The sequence below is a fragment of the Fukomys damarensis genome, unplaced genomic scaffold (genome assembly GCF_012274545.1).
Source record: "Fukomys damarensis isolate Sample0158 unplaced genomic scaffold, DMR_v1.0_HiC HiC_scaffold_30, whole genome shotgun sequence".
Lineage (NCBI taxonomy): Eukaryota > Metazoa > Chordata > Mammalia > Rodentia > Bathyergidae > Fukomys > Fukomys damarensis.
In genome coordinates this window covers 66,456,537-66,477,616 of record NW_022900942.1, presented here as the reverse complement: position 1 = coordinate 66,477,616, position 21,080 = coordinate 66,456,537, and the positions used below count along the sequence as shown (strand labels likewise).

The 21,080-nt window shown below is 44.5% G+C and overlaps 1 long non-coding RNA gene across 1 annotated transcript; it reads left to right on the top strand.

The window, feature by feature from the left end:
• The first annotated feature begins 11,581 nt into the window (after positions 1 to 11,581).
• Positions 11,582 to 20,553, top strand: LOC117283764. Its single transcript, XR_004514797.1, has 3 exons — positions 11,582 to 11,757; positions 18,022 to 18,143; positions 20,098 to 20,553. It is a non-coding gene; the product is annotated as an uncharacterized LOC117283764 (long non-coding RNA).
• The last annotated feature ends 527 nt before the right edge of the window (positions 20,554 to 21,080 follow it).

Genomic DNA, 21,080 nt, shown 5'->3' with positions numbered 1-21,080 from the left:
GTCGCTGAGTAAAAGGTACTACGTTCCGCTTTTTCTCGAAGCCTCAGACACAGCTGCCTTCTGTGCCAAGAGCCCGGCCCTGCCTGACTGCCTTACAGTTTTCTAACTGGCTTAGCCGGCTACAGCACCGTGGCTGTATCCATTCCCAAGGTAAGAAGGGCTCACTGTGTTCCCGCCCAGGCCATTTCCCTCCTGTTCAGATTCCCCACGATTGCCCCTCTACAGCGCCAGGCTTTGCACCCGGAGACCTCAGAGCACCTGCTTGGGGGAACCGGGCGGTCCTCCTGGCCGGTGCTGGCTCACAGCCTCAGCGAAGACGCGGCCGCCCCACTGTGATCGAGTGTGATGAAGACGAGGTCGCGGATGTCCGATTTGAGCTTCCCGAGGGTCAGGACAGACTGAAAGAAGCGGGACGGGAGTGTCCTTTCTTTCCCCGGGAATGGACAGGGTACCAGGGCCCTCCTGCTTCTTTGGACACCACTGCCTTCTTTCTGTGGCCAGAGCAGGTGCGATCAAGGCAGTTTCTGGTTCCAGAGGCAAGCATGGCCTCCTAGAGCTGCCAGTGCGCCTGCTTACTCAGCCACAGTCCCAACATCCTTCCCTTGTGCTTGCTCAGAGCCATGCCTCGTGGGTCCCCTGGAAGGTTATGCTCAGGCAGGTGACAAGGACACAGTGCCACGAGCTGGCCAAGAAGGGCAAGCACAGTGTGCTGTGTATGTGCTCCACTCATCATCTGACGCTGGCCCAGTCCCTGGAGAGTACATGGTGAGGAGTAGGGAGGTGCGGAGGGGTTGCCCCTCCAGCAGCACCAGCCCTGCCCAGCCAGTGCCTCTGCCCCCTCCCCAGCTTATCCTCTCTGAGAGTCTCACTGTGTGGCCTGGGCTGGCCTCAAACTCTCAGTGACCTTCCTGCCTCAGCCTCCTTTGTGCTTAGATTACAGGTGAGCACCCCACGCCTGGCTGCATCTTTTCCCAATCTTCTTCCTGATTGTTTTGCACGATTTCAGTAGAAAGGTGCTTCCAGGGACTGAGAGGGAAGAAGGGCGAGGAGGGGCAGGAGGGGCGGTGGCCTCTTCAGCCCCTCAAGCTCTCTGGACTCTGGCAGCCTCTCGGCCCCTCTCCTCCCCTCTTGCTAAGTGTCTCCTGCAGGCCGGGGGCCACCACGGCTTCCCTCGCTCTCCCCAGGCACCTGGGTGGCGACGACCCTGGGTTCAGTCTTCAGAAGAGCCAGGCGAGGGTGGGGAGGGCTTCTAGGAGGAGGCGGAGGATCACTTGACTAAGAGAAACGTGCTGATGTGTTTCTGCTGTGCAGGCATGTAGCTACTCACTGGCGTGGTGCACACCTGTGACCCCACAACTCGGGAGGCTGAGGCAGGAGGATCACGAGTTCGAAGTTGGCCTGGGCTGCACAGTGAGACTCTGTCTCAAGAAACAAACAAATATGTGTGTGTGCGTGTGCTTGTGTGTGTGTGCGCACGCGCCTGCTCCTCTCCAGGTGGCAGCCTGAATGTCTGCATTTCTGAGTTTTACAGACAGAAGCTGGACCACCAGATCACCATTAGATACACTGCACATCTATGGGACCCTCCAAATCCAAGCACAGTGCTGCTGCCCTGGGGGACGACCCTGTGGGTCCTGGGGACACTTCCACAGCCCGGGAACATAGGGCCATGCTGCTCCCTGTCCTGGGGCAGCAGTGCCAACGCGGAATGAATTCCCGAGTACCTTCACTGTCAGGACAGCATGGGGTGTGTGGGGGAGGCAGGGACCTCGTGCTGTGTCCTCCACTATAGTTAGCAGGACTGACACTTGAGGCTTTTATAGACTGCAGGAGATTTTCCTTGTCCTTATTTTTATTTTTTTTGCAATGCTGGGTGTGAACTCAAGTCCCCATGCTGACTAGGCAAGTGCTTTACCACTGAGCTGAAACCACCAGCAAGATTATGTTTGTGCTGGGCATGGTGGTGCATACCTGTAATCCCAGGACTCAGGAGGCTGATGCAGGAGGATTTCCATGTGTTTCAGTCCAGTCTGGGCCACGTAGTATGTTCATAGTATGTGTGAGACCTTGTCTCAGAAAGCAAACAAAGGCCCCACACACGTGTGTGTGTCCTCATGGATGTGTGTAAGCCAGGGTGTGTTAGTGGACTCAGCTACCACCAGCCCCAAGTCCTACGGCGAATGGGTTCCCAGACCCGAGGACAACTCGAGGCCTCCTCCGGCCGCCCAGGCTCACCAGAATACCATCAGGTCTGGGGAGGAGGCATTGCCCAGCCTGGTGTGAAAGGGATTCTCCCCCTCCAGGGCCCCTTCCGCCTCACTGCTCCCTGCCGGGCCTGTGCCACCCACCCTGCCCTGGGGCCAGTGGAGAGCGGCTTAGCTTCCTCCTTGCATGGGGACTATGAGTCTGTCGCCTGGCACCGGTCCCCTCCCGAGGGCCCACTGAGGTGGGAATCAGAAGCAAAGCACAGCACAGAAGCCTCATCACCCCTGCTCCCCATCCTGTCCTCCAGAGCTCTGGGATGGCGCGCCAGTTCCACTGCACCAACCCAGGGCAGCAGGGGCAGCAGCATGGGGCCGGCTCCTTCTCATTCTGCATCACAGAGCAGGCGGAGGCTGCAGCCCAGAAGTGTGGGACCCCCGGAACAACGGGACAGTGCTGCTTACACTCCTCCAAGTGTGACTGTTGCATCAGAAATTGCCTCTTTAAAGAAAAGGTGACAGAAAAGGATGGATGTGAAAATCGTACCTTGGTCTCAAGGGTCGAAACCTTGTCCCTAACTGTAGTCCCGGGGCTGAAGGGTGTGGGTTTAACAGCATGTGATCTCAGAGCCAACTGGTGTCACGTCGGCTCCCGGCCTTGCCTAGCAAGCTGACTTTGGGACCCTGGTGTTCTCTGCCTCCATTCTTGCTCTCTTTCCATGGTTCTCTGTAAAATTTCAAGCTTAGCCATTTTCTGTGGATAGAAGTCACTTTTTTCACAGGCAGCATTTCTGACTTGTGCTGCTGTTTGACTCTAGAACGTCCCTGAGGGGCCTGAGTTCAAGGCTGGGTCCCCAGACCAAGGTGCTATGAGGAGGTGGGGCTAAGGCCTGGCCACCACTCTGGGTGGTTTCTGGAATGTGAGGAGAGGGGACAGTGGCCACACACTTCATTGCTCCAGGGCATCACACTGGGGGGCCAGCCCTGGGCGGGGCTCTGCAGGTCCAGGGAACTGCATTTCCGGCAGGGCTGCAGCTGCTGCTGTGGGCTGGGCCCCAGGCTGGACAGATGCAGGCAGGGCCGCATGGTGACCTCTCCTGCTGCCGGCTGCCGCTCGCAGTCCTGCCTCCTCTCCTGGGGGCGCTGGGAGGCTGAGCCAAGGCTGTGATCTGTCAGCAACAGTGCCATTTACTGCTTTTGTTTCTTGGCTTGATTGGACCGGGGGCCTTCCCCCTGGCCATAGCCCCAGCCCTTTTAAAAATTTTATTTTGAGACAGATTCTTGCAAAGACTAGAAGTATTTCATAAGTTAAATATTTCTGCTGGGGCGTAGTGGTGCATGACTGTAATCCCAGCACTCAGGAGGCTGAGGCAGGAGGATCACCATAAGTTTGAGCCCTGCCAGGGCTATAATGAGTTAAAGCTCAGACTACACAGCAAGACCCTGTTTCAAAAAAGAAAGTATTTCTTCAATCAACAGAGGTGAGACAACTACAGATTCAAGGAAACATTGCACATCTTATTTTACAGCAACTGGAAAAGTGGGAACACTCATATTTTTCATTTATAAGTGCAAAATTCACTGTTTCATCAGTCCTGTTAAAGATGAGGACTTCATCACTAACACTTTCTGGATTAAAACTGTAACCACCCGAGGGCAAGATGCTCAATGGACCAGTGAAAATGTACACAGGAGAAATACCGTGGGCTGGGAAGTGGAAGGCGGTGTTGCAGAGAGCCCAGTTAATCAGATGCCTTACAGGCAGCTAGACAGGCCTGGCCTGCAGGAGTCGGCAGAAGGCAGTGGAGGCCTAGCACCCACCAAAGGCCAGGCTTCAGGCAAAGAGGAGCACCACCCCCACTGCCCTAGGATGGACAGCGGAACTGACACTCTAAATAGGCATCCCTCCCCTGGGCGGGACCAAGACCTTACCCCTATCTTCCAGGAAAGGTTCCTGACCCGTCCCTGCTGGGAAATCCTTGCTAGGTCCATGCACGCTTGCTGGGTGACTTCTTCCCCCACTTGATTCCCATTTGATTAATGTTTCCTAAGCGCTTATACCTGCTGTAATCTTACTGGTTCCACCTTGGGCAGAAACTATTTCAATAAATTCTTCCTACTCTTCCTAGAATTCATTCTTTGATTTTAGAGAATACAAACTCGGTGTTTCAGACATCTAGCATGTTGGGAGTCATAGTATTTCCCTTTTATTAATCATTTGGAGGCCCATAGATCGTGAGCCCTATGTCATTTGGAGTCTTCCATGAGACAGAGGTAAGAGTTGCTTTTGTTTCAGAGATTCTGACTTATTTCATGGATTCTGGATTGTGGCTCCCTTATGTCCTCAAAATTGTCTTAAATTTTATGCCTTATGCCTTAAATTTTTTGTCAGCTGCTTGTTTCTCTTATGCTACATTGTCTTTTGTTAAAATAATAGTAAATTTATACGTCACATTTGGACTAGTTGATAAATTTATGGGCACTCCTTAAGAGTAGTAATGTTAGAGTGCCTCCTCGCGTATTTAGTGGTAACTACAAGTAAATTTGGAAAAGGCTGTACAATGGGTGTTTTCATAAAATCACCTCCTGTGAAGACAGCTCAGGCTTTATCTGTCCCTTATAGACTCTGAAACTGAACAGTGGTTACTCTGACTGATAATAATCACCTTTAGGGTAGCTGCCATTCTCAAAGCAGAAGATAGATTTCTTCGTCCTCATCGAAGCCAGTGGCAGATGGAATGTTGGTGGCCGTCAGATGTCCTGTCTCAGAGTGACCTGAAGTGATGACATCAGAGCCCTTTAATCCTCTGTTAGAGTCAAGCTGGGTATGGTGACACACACCTGTAATCCCAGCACTTGGGAGGTTGAGCTAGGAGGATTTGAGGGCAGCCTGGGCTATGTGGTGAGTTCAAGAACATCCTGAACTAATCGCTAGATCCCATCTCAAAAAAAAAAAGTTGATCTACAGGCTTGGACTCTGGGAGTGAGGTAGATCCCTGGCCAGGCACAGATAAAAACAGTAAATCTCTAGAAGCTTTGAAAAATCTTTGCAGGTTATAAACTCCCCCATGCTTTTCTCCAACTCACTGGGAATTAACTTTAGAACCACCTTGTAGTTAGACTGCCCTTCCCTCCAGTAAGTCAGACTGCGCAACTTGCAAAAGCAGTTTTGTCTTTCACAGAGGAAAATAGCAATCAACAAGTGACTTACACTTGTATTTTTATATGCTAACTAGAATAAAAAGGGATTTTAGCCTTTCTCTTCCTTTCATGTGCACATAGAAAACTGATAGATGTGCCTTTACAAATGTGAACTATGGTTGCTAGGCAATGAGTATACATTTAACTTGTTTCAGAGACATACAAATTTGAGATAGGACTCTGTATAAAGTGTAGCTTTGTCTTGCTTTTAATGAAGGTTGCCTAGGTTATTAAGTAGGTAACAGGAATGTCTTAGAGGTCTCTCTGACCTAGGCCCCAGAGCAGAATTTCTCTGAGCCATATACTTGATTCTATCTGTCTCTAGTGGTGATTACTTTTGCAGGCTGAAAAGTGCTCTAATTTGCCCATTGATCTATTTTCTTCACTCTCTTTCAAAGAACTAGAAAGCAGTGGTTTAGATCTCTTGATTGTTGGTTTTGCTAGCAATGCTTCCTTCTTTAAACATGATCATTATGGAAGAAATCAATTATAACTTGTGTTTTAAGAATACCTATGAGAGTAAGAGCACAAGTTTCCTGGGAAGATAAGATCTCATGCTGATAAAAGAGTGGATAGTCCAGTCCAATTTATCTCCTTGGTCTCTCTCCAGATGGCAGCCACCTGCCCTGGAATGGAATCAACTTGGGGGATACCTCAAGGGCATAGAAATCAAGTGGAAATTACAAGGATGCCAATTTCTTTTCTCTTGTTTCAAATGGGGAGCTCAGTGTCTGAACATCATACTCCTTTGAATGTACTCTTAAGCACTGGAAAATGTTTGACCCTCACACACTGAGAAAGAGTGGTTTAATATTTTTCTGCACCTGCCCATGGCCTGCCTATGCCCCTTAGAGCCAAAATGTAAATCAGAGAGAAGTATTGATTATGATTCTATTTCATAACTAGAATCACACTGGAAGAAAGAGGGAAAATGGCCAGAATTTCCATATTCAGACTTTCTTTGCATTAAGAAATAATCCTTATCTGTGTTTAACATGTAAATGTAAGCCACAGGAAAATAAGACACCTCTGGTTTCTATCACTGAGGTTTTCTACTCTTGCCTTTTGGAACCTGAGGATGAGGTTTCTTAGGAAAACTTAGTCAAAACCCTAACTACTATTACTAAACCTAAGGATGAGGTTTCCAAGGCAACCCTAATCAAAGCTCCACCTCCTATTAGGGAGTTTAAGGCTTTCCCCACTTGCCCTGAGATCCCTCGTCCTTACCCTTTAGAGTTTAGGGGTGAGGCTTCTAGTCCAGCCATAACTGAAGCCACTACTGGAGTATGTCCCTCTGTAGCTAATTTTGTTCAAGCTTCTCAATTACAATATCCCTTACAAGAAGTAAATAGCAAATTTAGATATGCTTGTGTCTACATGCCCTTTTCTCTCAGTGACCTCAGATCAAGCAAGGCCTAGGAAAATTTTCAGACAACCCTGATAAGTACATTGATGTCTTTAGGGGACTTACTCAAACCTAGGAATTAGACTGGAGGATATAATATTACTTTTAAGTCAAACATTGACTTCCAGTGAGGTACAAGCAGCAGTATGAGCAGCCATTGCATTTGGAGAGGAGTACCATTATGTTAATTTTAGAAGACCAGAAGACAGCCTGGGGAACAGCCAGTTCCTACTGGAGCCCAAGCAGTCCCTACACAAAATCCCTACAGGTCTACCAACCAGTCAGGAGCTTGGACTAGGGTGCATCTTCAGATGTGCATTCATGAAGGTCTAAGAAGGATGAGAGCCAAGCCTTTCAATTATTTTAAATTATCAACTATTCAACAAGAGGAAAAAGAAAACCCCTTTTATTTCTTAGATCACTTACAAGAGGTATTGGTAAAACATACACCTAGCTCCTGATTAGATAGAAGGACAGATTGTTCTCAAAGACATGTTTTATTACACAGTCAGGCCCAGGTATTAGGAAAAAGTTACAAAAGATGGCTTTTGCTCCAGATGGTTCACTTGATACTTTTGTAAAAATTGCTTCCTCGGTATTTTATAGTGAAGAATAGAAGGGTACAGGAGAAAACAGAGGGATCAAGGGAAGGCAACAGACTTACCAGGAGCCTTTAAAAGAATAGGCCCTAAGTCTGACTCCAAGAAGAGCTCTATGACTAAGCCCACCTGCTACCACTGCCCAAAGGTAGCCCACCTTTAAAGGGACTACACTGAGAAGCCCCCTGGACCATGACCTAATTGCAAAGGTGACCACTGGAAGTCAGACTGCCTTCTGAGGTAAAGGCCTCGGGGCTCAGCCCCATCTGACCAGCCGAGTCAGCAAAACTGAAGGCCCTGGGGGCCCCATCTGCTGCTCCCCCCTCCGGCTGAACTGTCATCTCCATGGAGGAGCCCTGGGTATTCATGACTATAGAGGGGAAAGAAACCAACCTTTGTTGGACACTGGAGCATGTCTCTTGGTCCTTCCCTTTAAGCCTGGCCTTACTTCCAGCTGCCATATACCAGTGAGAGGAGTTCCTGGAAAGGAGGTAACTTTCGATTTCTCACAGTACTTAGTCTATAACTGGTATGATTTTATCTTCACCCATTCCTTTTTTTTTTTTCTTTTTGTACCAGGGATCAAACTCAGGCTCTTGTGCTTTCGAGGCAGGAAGTGGCACCACTGAGCTAAATCCCCGGTCCAACCATTCTTTAATTATGTCTGAAAGTCCAGTCTCCCTCCAGGTGAGAAATATTATCTTGTTTAAGGTCAGGTACACTGCCTTCCCACTGTAGAGACAAAAATAAATCCTGAAATATGGGCAGCTACAGGTAGGGTAGGTAGAGTGATAAAAGCTACTCTAGTGTAAATACATCTCAAAAATCCTATTTTTCTTCACCAGAGATAATATCCTCTAAGGCCTGAAGTAAAACAAAAATTTTTTAAACTGACAAGAGCACAAAGTTTGCTTAAAGTCTCTTAACAGCCCCTGCAAAAAGACGCACTGGAGAGTGGAGGTTGGGACAGGACTTTAGGTTAATAAGTGAGTGGTGCTGCCAGTCCTCCGTGGTACCTAACCCATACACTCTCCTTTCTCAGATCCCAGAAGATGCCAGTTGGGTGTCAGTGTTGGATTTAAAAGACACCTTCTTTTGTATTCCTTTAAACACAGATTCCCAGTTTCTTTTTGCCTTTGAAAATCCTCAAAACCAGGCCTCTCAGCTGACATGGACTGTGCTTCCTCTGGGATTCAGAGAGTCCTCATCTCTTTGGGCAAGTGTTTTCCTAGGTCTTGGCATGTTTTGAATGTACCTGGGTCATAGTCTTGCAATATGTAGGTGGTTTGTGCCACCCAGAAGAGCTGTCTAGCCAAAGAACCCATGCTCTGCTGAATTTTCTAACAGAAGGAGTTATAAGGTTTGTAGATCCAAGGTACAACTTTGAAGACTTGAGGTAAAATATTTGGGCCTCCTCATATCTAAGGGAACCAGAAGACTAGGGAAAGAAAGAATTAAACCAATTCTTTCCTTCTCACAGCCTAAGACTCTAAAGTAGCTAATGGGGTTCCTAGGAATTGCAAGCTTTTGTCGTCTGTGGATAGTAGGATATGGTGACCTCTCTGTCAGCTTATAAAAGAAACCCAAAAGACAGATACCCATTTTTAACTGAGAACCTGATTCACAGACCACATTACTGAAGCTCAAACCAGTGCTTTTAAATGCCCCAGCATTGAGCTTGTGGATAAATCACAGTTTCAATTGGTATGTTGATGAAAGGCAGGGCATTGCTTTGGGAGTCCTTACACCAGATGGGAGACCCACTCAGTAGCCTGTAGAGTACCTGAGTCATGACTTAGACATTGTAGCAAAGGGATGGCCTGTTTGCCTTAGAGCTGTGGCTTAGAGCTCTCAGTGCCGCAGGCATCGAAGCTGACTTTAGGCGAAGATCTCACTGTATGTACACCTCAGAATGTGGCAGGACTTCTTTCTCCCAATGGGAGCCCATGGCTATCAGACAATTGACTTCTTAAATACCAGGCCCTACTTCTAGACAGACCAGCCATTCAAATAAGGATATGTTCCTCCTTAAACCCCTGCCACCTTTCTACCAAAAAAGGAGGAAATTGAGACTGAGAGACATGACAGCAAACAGGCGACTCTCCATACATATGCAGCCATGAAAGACTTGTTAGACACTCTGCTTACTGACCCTGATTTGAGCCTCTTCTGTGATGGCAGTTCCTTCTTGGCAAATGGCACAAGAAAGGTGGGGTATGCAGTAGTGACTCTACACCAGACACTTGAAAGCTCTTTACTTGCGCCTGGGACTAGTGCTCAGCTAGCAGAACTTGTAGTTCTGACCTGGGCTTTGCAACTCGGTTAAGGACAGAAAATCAATATTTATACTGATTCGAAGTATGCTTTCCTAGGATTGCATGCTATACAGCCATGTGGAAAGAAAGAAATTACCTGACAGCCAGTGGATCTCCTATAAAGTATCATAGGGAGATGGGTGAACTTTAATCATCTGTCCACACACCCTCCAAAGGGGTGGTTATTCCCTGTAGAAGACACCAGAAAGGAATTGATGAAGAATCTCAAGGTAATCAACTGGCTAATGCAGCAGCAAAAAACCAAGCTGTTTGAGGGCCTCCCCTTCAAACCCCCTGAGCTGGAAAGGGCCCCTTGATCATACTCAACCCAAATATTCTCAGAAGTCAAGTAGCCCCCCCGCATGGGTGTCAGTTCCTCCCATCAAGATGGTTACAGTCGGATGATGGTAAACTGTTCCTTTCTGGCACTAGTCAATTGAAAATTATTAAGTCTTTACATCAAACCTTTCAGTTGGAGAGAGACAAGACCCACCAAATGGCCTCAGAGTTATAGAAAAGGGACTTTCTCAGAGAATACAACAGATAGTTAAAGACATATGAGCTCTGCCAAAAGAACTCTCAACCAGGCCATGGCTCCTCCAGGAATGCAGAGACATGGTAAACAGCCTGGAGAGAATTGGCAGTTGGACTTTACTCATGCCAAAGAGTAAGGAACTTCACCACCTTCTGGTGGGTAGATACTTTCACAAACTGGGTGGAGGCCTTTCCTTGCAAAACAGAAGAGGTGCAGGAGGTGGCAAAGGTTTCCCCAAATTTGGACTTCTTAAGAGCTGACAGAGTGATAATAGAATCTTCTGTTAAAGCGTCAGTTACACCAGGCATCTCTCAGGCACTAGGCATCTTCATCAACTCTATCATCTTCACTGTGCCTGGAAGCCACAATCATCAAGAAAAGTAGAAAAGAAGAATGAGACCCTAAAGAAATCTTTGCAAAATGGGTCATGAGATCCACCTCCAGCAGCCTCACTTACTATCTCTATTTTTTTATCTAAATACCCCTCAACTTCTAGGCCTCAGTTTATTTGAAATGCTCTATGGACATCCTTTCCTCACTAATGATTTTCTCTTCAATAGGGAAACAGATTCTTTACTAAAAGATGTCCCCTCACTGGCTAAATTCTGACAGACTCTTAAACAGCTACCAGAAGTTCAGCCTAAAGAGGGAAGAAACCCTATATTCCAACCAGGAGATTTAGCACTGGTAAAGTCTCTCCTCTCATCATCTCCTTCCCTAGTAGGACCAACTTGGGAAGGACCATACACCGTGATCCTGTTGATTCAATTAACTATCAAGGTAGCGGGTCTAGACTCTGATACACCACACCTGACTCAAGCCCTGGGAACCAGAAACCATCTTGGAATATGAGCCAACACCCAGATACTACTGTGAACCCATAGAAGACTTAAAATTCTTGTTCAAAAAGAAAACAAAACCTTCAGATAAGTAATCAATCAAAGGTATTACTTTTAGCCCTTTTACTAATCACCTCACCACTTAAAGGAGAGAGCATTTCCTTTCTAAGGTGAGCAACAGGAGTACAGAATCATTACAACAAATGTCCTGCTGGGTATGTGGCCTGCTCCCCTTGTCAAGTACAGCAGGACTTCCTTGGTGGATATCCCCACTTCAGGAAGATGTTTGGCACAAACTACAAGACTACACTGATGAGACACGAAAGAGTTCCATGGTTCATAGCTCAGCCCACTGTTACTAGGTAACTAAGTGGATCTATAAACTACAGTAGATCATTGACTTTTTTCATTCTTGAGGGCTGGTTGTAACACACGTTGGTCAGGATCCTCTGCACAGCCTTCAGAGTCTCTCTCTTGTATAATTTTAGGCTACACTTTCTTTCAGGCAGGTCTCTGTTCTTACAGAGACACTGGCCCAGGATTTCTCAATGAACCCTACACAGGAAAGGATGTTGTAATGTTCCTTCCAGAACTCTTTAGTGGTTAAATCTGTACCTAAGACCATCTGGACAGCATTCGGGTTGTAACTCAAGACTTTGATGGTAAGTTAAAACTAAAATTCCAGTTGTGATCCAATATTTTCATATATCAGGTGAGGGCCCACTATACAGCCTTAGTGACCCTGGGCATAACTAAATTTTTTTCCCCCTGGTACTGGGGATCAAACTCAGGACTTTGTGCTTGCAAGGCAGGTATGGTGCCACTGAGCTACATCCCTGGCCCTGAATTTTTTCTAACAATGCTACTGCAGCCTCCACCGGTTCTAGTAAAAACACTATTAAGTAAGAGTTAAGAGTCTGATCATGAGGGAAAACAGCCATAGATATCAAGATGGCTATTTTCAGATGTGGGATGCTTATATATAATTAACTCCACTATAGGACACCTTTGCAGAAAGGCCCCCATATGTTAGGAATAAAGAAATCACTCCTATTCTCCTTGGCCTACTTCTACTGAATACTTGGGATGGACACCCCCTGAGCAGTGTATACACACAATAACTTTACAGATCGAAGACTGGTTTGCAACAGTCTTTTTGCTTATGGGCATTACTTTCTGCCCTGTATCATTTTGTAGGTCTTCCACTAAGATCATTGGATGGAAATAAGCATTTGCTTTTGTTTCATAGGTTCTAACTTTCTAGTCTTTTTTTGCTTCTCTGTTTGTTTCATAAGTTCTGATTCTTGTTTTGTGAATTCTTTTTTGTTTCATAGACTCTGGCCTTTGGTTTCATAGATTTTATTTTTTAGTTTCATAAATTCTGGTCTTTGTTTCATAGAGTTTTGGCTTTTGTTTCAGAATTGTCTTAAATTTTAATTTGTATGTCATATGTTTGCAAATTGCTTTCTTCTCTTATGATGCATTGTCCATTGTTAAAATTACATTTCATTTTCATTTTGTATATGTTGCATTTGGACTTAATTGCTGAAATTATGTTCTTTGTTTTGTTAGACAACAGCAGGAGGAAAGAGGGTGTTAGCATGACCTAGAAAATGCTGTAGAATGGGTCTTTTATGAAATCTACATTATATTTAAGAAATATACGTGCCTATTAATAAATAATGGGACCCCATCCACAACCAGTTAGAAGATGAAAGATCGATTACTTGGGGGACAGGTTTCGTTGAGAATTCCAATTCAATCCTTCTTTATACTCTAGAGACAATGTAGGGCCTGTCCTGCCTCCGTTTCCTTTCTGGTCTGATCTTCCGCCGGTGGGGAGGCAGCCTTAGCTCTTGAGATTCCCCATTCTTGCATTTCCAGGGTGAGAGTGACAAATCAGGGCAGAGTTGTCTCAGTAACACTCCCCGTGAGAGTGAGAAGAAAAGACTTCCTTTTCCTGGTCTCATTTCTGGTGTCCCTGCCCCTGTACACTTTCCTTGTAGCAGCATGTAAAACTCAGAAAGGAGGGATCTCTATCAAGTTTAAAAGAGGATCCCAGCTTCCTCTCTCTTCTCCTAGGTCTGGTCTTCATCATTTACATAGGTACAGGAGAAAAAAATACCTTTACTGATAGGTTGTGGGCTCTGGAACTTTGACTGTAGACTAGTAGAGTGCTATATGGTGATTTTTTTTTTATATATATATTTAAACTTTATTTGGACTTTTCCCTCTCTGCAGTGAGTTAGAAACTCCCCTTAAACTTTTCTCCAACTTGTTGGGAGTTGACTTTAGAATTCCTTGTAGTCAGACCACCCCTCTTTGCAGGAAGTCAGGCTAAGGCAACTTGCAGCAACTGTTCTGTCTTACACAGGGGAAAATAGCAATCAGCTGGTGACCTGCATGTGTGTTTTTATATGCTAACGAGAATTAAAGGAGACTTTGGTCGGCCTTTCTCTTCATTTGTGCATGAGAAACTAATACAGGTGTTTTTACTAACAAGTAATTTGTGGCTGCTAGGCAGATCTGTGAGTTTGAAATACTTAGTGAATTTAAAATGGACCTTAAAGGAGTAGCCTTGTTTTGCTGCTAGTGAAGTTTGCCTAGATGACTAAATAGATGACAGGAATATTGCGGAGATTTCTCCACCCTAAGGCCCAGGGCAGAATCTCTGACCTACCCATCTCTATTGCAGGCAAAAAGTGCTCTAATTTGACTGTTGACCTATTTTCCTCTTTCTTTCAAAAATTTAGAAAGTAATGGCTCAGATTGGTTTTGCTAGCAGTGTTTCCTCCTCTAAATATGATGGTAACTTGTGCTTTGGGAGTACCTCTCTGGGAAGATAAGATCTTGTGCTGGTAAAAGGGTAGATAGTTCAGTCTGTTTTCTTTTGTGGGTCTCTCTCCCTCTGGTAGCTACCTGCCCTGGAGAGGAAGAACGTTGGGGGATGCCCTGAGGAATTGAGAAGGGACTTAAGGGACACTGTTTTGTTTCTTATTTAACCTCTTACTCCTTTCAAACGTATTCTTAAACATTGGAAAATATTCCACCCTCACATACTAAGAAAGAGCAGTTTAGTATTTTTCTGCACCTACACTTGGTGGGCTTACCCCCAGAGCCAAAATGAAATACAGAGGCAAGTATTAATTATGATGCTATTTCATAACTAGAATCTTACTGTCAGAAAGAGAGAACATGGTCAAAATTGCCTTACATTCAGACTTTATTTGCATTAAAAAGTAATCCTTGTTTGTGTTCAAAATGTGAATGTAAGCCATAGGAAAATCAGTCAGGAGATTAAAATAAAAGACACATTCAGAAATATATTCTTTTTCTTTCTTCCTTCCTTCCTTTTTTTTTTTTTTTTTAACCAGGGATCAAACTCACCCTTGTGCTTGTGAGGCAGGCAAGGTGCCAATGAGCTAAATCTCCAGCCCAAGAAATATATTCTTAAAGGTCTAAAAAGATGAGAACTAAAGCCTGTCAGTTGTTTTAAATTGTGAGCTGTGAGGAAAAAGATGAGGACATCCCTACCTTCTGATTTGATAAAAGAAAATACTATAGTTTTTCCCAGGTCACGATCTTACAATATGTAGATGATATATTGTCATGTTCACCCTCAGAAGAGCTTTCTAGCCAACACACCCATGCTCTACTAAATTTCCTAGCAAACCGGGCTTATAGGATTTCTAGATCTAAGGTCCAACTTTACAGCTTTGAGGCAAAGTATTTATGCCTTACTATATCTAAGTGAACCTGAAGACTGGGGGAAGAATTAAAACAATTCCCTCCTGCAGCCCAAGACTCTAAAACAGCTAAAGGAGATTCCTAAAAAGTACAGGTTTTTGGCACCTTTGGATAGCACGATATAATGAGATTGTGCAACACCTTTATCAGCTTATAAAAAACCCAAAAGACAGATAGTCATTTTTAACCTGGGAGCCTGATTCCCAGACCACATTCCAGGAGCTCAAACAAGGGCTTCTAAATGCCTCAGCACTGAACCTGCCTAGAAGACGCCGTTTCAGTTTGTATGTTAATAAAAGGTGGGACATGGTTTTGGGAGTGTTTAAAAGAGCAGGGACCTGCTCAACAGCCTATTTAAGTCATAAGTTAGATATCATGATTCTGAGTAATATAGTTAGAACACTTTATTTTTCCTCTTTCTCTTTCAAGAGACAAAATAGCAGCCATTCAGGTCCTTTGATTACTGGTTTAATTTTCTTCTTGGCAGTGCAGTTGGAGTCAATCACAGCTTTTGTCCCTGGAGGCGTGTTTTGCTAAGGATTACAGACTCACTCTGGGAAAGCTCTTGGTATTAATTGTCTTTCTACACCTGGGATGGTTAAGATTTAATTCTTGTGCCATACTTAGAGTCACTCTTCTGTCCCTTCTCCACTGTTCTGGTTCCTTAGAAAAATGCAGTTCTAAACAGTGTTTAGTTCAAAGCACTTTCCTCCTCTGTGGCTGCTGAATTTTAGGACCAAGCTTCCGGAATGGTGAGTTTCGCCTCCCTGGGACCCTTCCAGAGTAAAGCTGACCTTCACTTATCTCTGGGCCATATTAAAAAACGGGTCTAGGTTTAATCCTAAAACTTTCAAAAAGTAAATATAAAGGTTTTAGTTGAAATTTACTTGCCTTTCAGTCCATAGGCAAAGTTGGAGATTAACTCCTATTACTTCCCTCAAGAGTGATGCTGACTTGTTTTTATAGCACAGATAAATTCATTGATAGAACCAAATATTCCTAGGGAACTTTATAAGTTTAATAACAATTTAAAGTAGAAACAGGTATTAAGAAATAGACACAGCCCCAATCCCTAGAAGACTGCCACTATTGTCATGATTTCTCTCCCAAGTGGTCTTGCCAGACCAGCTACTATTCTCAGAGATATCCTAACGAACGATCTGAAAAAGGCTACCCCAAACCTCTCCTGAACACACCCCCTGAAAGTAGTTAAAATTACCTTTTGACAGTCTTTCCCTTGAAAGGAAACTTTTACATGTTTCTATCAAGCAGCAGTTCTGGCTATCAGCTGTGACTGTTAAACAACTATGGCTATCAAAGCAACAATAAAAAGCCTGTGTAACTTGATATTCCAATTGGATAAACCAGCAGCCTAAGGCCCATCTAAAAAAAAAAAAATCTTTGCTTTCACAGGTGTTTTTTTCTTCTTCTGATTTTTATTATAAGAGATATCTGGTAATTGATCTAAAAATGCTCTGACTAGTCTTATTTATAATTACAAACTTAACCATATAAAAGGGTTATAATAATTCAATTTGTCCAAAAACCAAGTCATCTTGGGTGTGTCTGTTCAGTTTGTTACAGTGCATACAGCTGTTTTGTTTGAGCTCAACATTTTTTTCTTCTTTTTGCCTTTTTGGATTTTTTTCAAAGATGTTTGCCTGTAACTCAAGTTGGCTTATAGATAAATGTCATTGAAGTTAAAAGACATGCTTTCACTCAGGTAGCTAGCTGATCAAAATGAAGTCAATACTGGATTTACAAATACAACATATTGTTTTCTGTGTATAATAACTCAGGAGTCTTTACTGGTAAAATAAATGACAATTGTTGCAGCATTTCTCATAGGACATCCAAAATTTTGTTAAGGTGATTAAATAAAGACCCTTGGGCTTAAAAACTACTGGGTAGGACTCCCCTTGGTAAATAAAGGAGCAGCAGGGCAGGGATTTAGCTCAGTGGTGCCGCTGCCTGTCTCACAAGCATAAGGACCCAAATTGAATTCCTGGTACACACACACACACACACACACACACGCAAAGGAGCAGCTGCCTGTAAATATTTGTTCCAGCATTTTTTCACAAGGGGAACCCCAGTCATTTCCATAGCTTTATGGGAGATATACCCCAATAAACATTGCTAAACATATTATTGTGCTATGTTCACATCAGTCATTGTCAAAAGGCTGTTTTCTGAAGGGAAAACTATAGGTTTTATTAAAAAAATGTTCTTGGTGCAAAACTAAATTTATGGATGAAGGGTTTCATATAACTATGATACTCATTGTTGTTTCATGGTGTGCTGAATACATTCATGCCTTCCAGATCTTCTAAGATATTGGTTGTGGTATTAATCTGTTTTGACTTGGGTATCTGCCCTTCTCTTGTGCTCCAGCTACTTGTGATAAGAGGTACATGTCAAGTTAGCATGAGATAGCCAGTCAAATAATAGTCTTTCTTAAGAAATGATGTGATGTATATGTTATATGTGTCACAGCACTTAGAGATGCTCAGGCACCAAATAGTCCAAACAAGGTCACTCAACTAAAATTAAAGGTTAGACATTATAAACTTCTAAGATACATTTATAGGCCAATATGTATGTTCTCTTTAGATGACATCCTATTAAAGGATAAATTAGAGTTTTCTTTGTGTCATTTAATGACTTGTAATCACATGGAGGTGTTTGACCTAAAGAGTATTCTATACTAAGATGGACATTTAAGTGTGTTACAAAGATAATATCATGATTGGCTTGCTAAAATACTATGTGTGGCTCTTGACCTTAAATTTCTCTATATAATATATAAATGTTGTTTGTTAACATTCTACAGGGGCCGGGCATGGTGGTGCATGCCTGTAATCCTAGTGCTCGGGAGGCTGAGGCAGGAGGATCGCTGTGAGTTCAAGACTAGCCTGGGCTACATAGTGAGTTCCAGATCAGTCTCAACTGCATAGTGAGACCCTGTTTCAAAAAACAAAAACCCAAAACAAAAACATTCTACAGGGATTCAACTTTTAGAACAATCATGGCTGATAAAAAAAAAAAACCCAAAACAGTCCTCTAACTATATATTTCAAAGTGCTTTATATGTAGGTAAAATTATAATAGTTAAGCTCACTACTCCCACTACAATGCTGATATTGCTTTCTTCTCTTCTGGGTGTTCAATAACTAAAGTTCGGAGACCAAAACTAGAAGACACCTGGGCTAAGAGGATAGCCAATATTTTGGCGTTGGCCCTCCAAGGTCAGCAAAGATCCAGGACATGAGAATCTTTTTTACAGGACTCTACATTTTTGGTGAGTCTCCCAACCTCCTGAACAGAGAGACTTCTGGATGCCAAATCAACAATTGTACAGTGTGCCAAGAGAGGGTCATCAAGAGGGAAAAGTCTCCCACACTTTTACCAAAAAGCAACACAGTCGTCAAGTCCGTGACCCATCGGGAGGGCTGACACTGACAGAGGAGCTGAGAGGCTCTGTTCATGGTTCCAAAATAATGCCTGAGGAGGCGTAACTGACCTTGATAGATAGCAAGAGGTTAGTTTTGATTGACACAGGTCCCATTTTACTTGGTCTTAAGCACCCAGTAGCAGAGTATAACTAAAATATTAAGTCATGACCATAATAATCAAGCTAGATATAAAAAGGGGCTTCATTCACTGACCCCTTCTAGTAGATTCCAGCTACACTGGCAGCTGACCACTGTTATTGGTCATTAAAAACTACGGTAAAATATATAAGCGCTCAACAAAAGTTTTTAATTTCTTAGCCAAAATTCTTTCACATTGTCTCTATCTTCTTACAGCTGAAACTAGAGAGACTTATGATGAAATTACAGACTTATAATCTCCATCAATAAGTGTCCAAGAGCCAGCAGGTTACCATCACTATTTCTGTTTCTAAGTGTGACTCTTCCCTCAACCTGCCTTTCCATTCTAGTGTTCATGCATAGATTATACGTGCTCTAATTTCTTAATGCTATGTCAGACTCTGAAATACCCTGGACCTTCTCTTTATCCTCTTTGTGGGAGGCGATTACTGGTTCCTCCTGGTGGAAATGCTTGTTGGCCATATTCATAACAGTCTTGCTGATATTATTTGGCCCATGTATTCTTAACTTTTCCTTTGGCTTTGTCTCCTCCAGACTCAAAGCTATAGGGCTACCCAGGATGAGAACACCTAGCATCTGTCAAGGACCTTTAGGCAGACCCTCTGTGGTGTATCTCTGAGTGCAGATCACAACTCCGTAGCCAGAACCCCTTGTCCCCTCACAGCAGTTAGATGTACTTCTTGGGGGGGTAGTGTAGATAGGTAAGTTAATTAGGTATCCCACAGTTGGGTAGACAGGGCCAGCCCCAGATGAGCCAATACAAAAGACAATCAAGACACAGGCACTGGTTAGCATTAGAAAAAGAAGTACAGTACTGTGCCCATTTACTTCCCCTGGGAATAAATTGCAGTGATTAATACTCTAAAGAGGCATCAATCCCCCTAGCTTATTTCCTTTCTGGAAAGTCCTTGTATGCTTGCTATGTGACTTATTTTCCCATTTAATGCTCATTTAATCAGTATTACCTGGGTGGCTGTGTTTGTAATCTTATTAAGGTTTTGTCCCACCTCATGCCCACCTGGTGATTTTCCGTTGGATCTTGTAGTTTTGTCCCACTTTGTACCCACCTCACCTCATGGCTTTGCCCTGTAAAATACCTTTGAAAAACAGACCTACTTTCTGGTCCTCACTCTGTCTTAGGCAGAAGCTATCTTTCTCTCAATAAATTTTTCCTATTCTTTTTTCTCCCCAGTATCAGGGATTGAACTCCGGACCTTGTACTTGCTAAGCAGGTGTGGCACCACTGAGCTACATCCCTGGCCCTGAATTTTTTTTTTTTTTTTTTTTTTTTTTTTTTGAGCTTTGGGCCTGATCAGTGCTGCTCCAGGTAGCGAAGATGAAGGGCCCTGAGCTCACCACACCTTTATTCAGTGCATCCGGAGTAACAGAGGACTCAGAGGGTGGCTGTGATATCCTAGAACGATGAGGAACTTTCACAGATGAAGATCGTAGGTAGAAGAGGCACTTGTGTTGTTGTCCCTCCCTAGGACGGCTTCAGCTAATGTAACCCTTCCCTGGAGTGTCACGTCACAGCATCGAGGGACCATTGGGGTCTTAGCTGTGACCGGAGACAAAAGGGGAGTTGTGTCTACACATGTCCTGGCCCTAATTTTTCCTGCTCTTAACTTCTGTCTTTTCTAGAGTTCGTTCTTCAGTTTTAGAGAACGTGAACTCGAGACCCAGATATCCAGCACGTTGTGAGTTACACTTCCCTTGTTTCTATTATTTTCGCCTGTATCAGACAACTTGCTGCCCTGTAACACTTTTAGATTCCTTGGTGCCCTGCCTCGAAAACACCCTTGCAGAGCCTGATGGAACAAATGCACGTAAAGCAAAGGCTCTCCTCCCTTTGGTGCTCATCTCGGAGCCCGCGGCCTCCCACACGCTTGGCCAGCTCTGTGCCGTGGGCCTGCAGGGACAACTCACCCCTGAGTCGAACCAGGGAACACATTTCTCCATGCAGATCAGCTGTGGGGCTGGGGTGGGGCTCTGGACAGCATGTGGGTTCCAACCCTAGCTTTGTAAAAAGATGGGCAAGAAAAATAAAAAGATGAAAGGAAAAGGAAGCCTATGAAAGAGATAATAAACCTATCCATCACCTCCAGAAGTTCTGTGTCGGGCTTCTCTCCTCCCTGCCTCCACCTCTGGTCCTCCCTCTGGCTCCCTCCGCCTCCCTGCCCTCTGGAGTTCTGTGCATAGCACCACTCTGCTACCTGCAGGCACCAGCTCAGCCCCGCTGTTTCTTCCCCTCCCCGTGCCTGAGCCCTTCTGGTTTAAAATGAGGGTGCTGATGTAGTCGCCTTCTTCCACGGAGCTCTGGACCTTGTCCAAAGCCCTGGGTTCAGGTGGACACTGCCCAGGACACCATCCAGATGCTAAGGCCTCGATGCCAGCAGGAAGTGAAGGGAAAGAAGCTCACAACCAGCACGGGGCAGTGAGTGTGGTTTGCAAAGGGTGGCAACCGGCACCCCTGAGGGTTCCCCACCTGGGCATCACTTCCTCCCTCTGATTCCCGTAACCCATCACACTGCACCTGTCCCTGCCCTGTGTGGCCTGGGCTTTCCTGACTCCTGCGAGGTGTTTAATACAGATAACTTTGTGTGTTGTTTTTACTCAGTGTGTGT